The following is a 930-nucleotide window of genomic DNA, read 5'->3' as shown; positions in this document are numbered from 1 at the left end:
CACTCCGTACTTCCAGGCCACGCGTGAATTACACCGCACTCCACACTCGGCCACGTGAATGACACCACACTCTGAAGCCACGCGTGAATTACACCTCACTCCGCACCCTGAGGCCACGCGTGAATCACACCACACTCCGCACTCGGAGGCCAAGAGTGAATCACACCACACTCTGCACTCCCAGGCCACGCATGAATCACACCACACTGCACACTCCAAGGCCACGTGTCAATTACACTGCACTGCCCACTCCGTGGCCACGCGTGAATTACACCACACTCCCAGGCCACGCGTGAATCACACCGCACTGCGCATTCCAACACCACGCGTGAATCACACCACACTCCGCACTAGGCGGCCACGCGTGAATCACACCGCACTGCGCATTCCAACGCCACGCGTGAATCACACCACACTCCGCACTAGGCGGCCACGCGTGAATCACACCGCACTGCGCATTCCAAGGCCACGCGTGAATCACACCGCACTGCGCACTCCGCGGCCACGCGTGAATCACACCGCACTCCATGCTCCGAGGCCACGCGCGGTCAGGCCGGCCCGAGCGCAGCACCCTCTGGTCCCGCACGCACCGCCCAGGTGGGAGAGCAGCAGGGAAGGCGAAGCGCTCGGGGCGAACCCGGCACCCGCCGGCCGCCTTCGTGGGCAGCGCTCACACCGGGCCAACCCGGCCACGCCATCTCTTTGGGGCCGGCCGTGCGCTCGCGCGCCCTCGTGAGGCGCCGTTCCCGGCTCCGCAAATGCCACGCTGGCGCGGAGCCCACAGATCCGTGTGCGCGAGACCCGCACGACTCGGCCTGCGGAGCCGCAAGCCCCTCTCCCCCGCTCCCGAAGCCCGCGAAACCCACCCCACTCACCGCGCAGGAGCTGAGAGGACGCGTCGGGGGCGGGGCGCGCGTCGGGGGCGGGGCG

General features: G+C 67.4%; 1 protein-coding gene across 2 annotated transcripts in view; it reads right to left on the bottom strand.

Annotated features, from left to right (window-relative positions):
* Window positions 1–924, bottom strand: part of Mina (MYC induced nuclear antigen) — a 29812-nt gene extending 28888 nt beyond the window's left edge. For both annotated transcript variants that reach the window (XM_005375492.1, XM_005375494.1), the window contains exon 1: window positions 876–924. The gene's annotated coding sequence lies outside the window, so the exon portion shown is untranslated. The remainder of the gene's footprint in view (window positions 1–875) is intronic.
* Between the last annotated feature and the right edge of the window lie 6 nt (window positions 925–930).

The sequence above is a fragment of the Chinchilla lanigera genome, unplaced genomic scaffold, assembly GCF_000276665.1.
Source record: "Chinchilla lanigera isolate Chin_1 unplaced genomic scaffold, ChiLan1.0 scaffold00006, whole genome shotgun sequence".
Lineage (NCBI taxonomy): Eukaryota > Metazoa > Chordata > Mammalia > Rodentia > Chinchillidae > Chinchilla > Chinchilla lanigera.
Note: the sequence above shows the minus strand (reverse complement) of the source record. Positions and strands in the feature narration are given on the sequence as shown.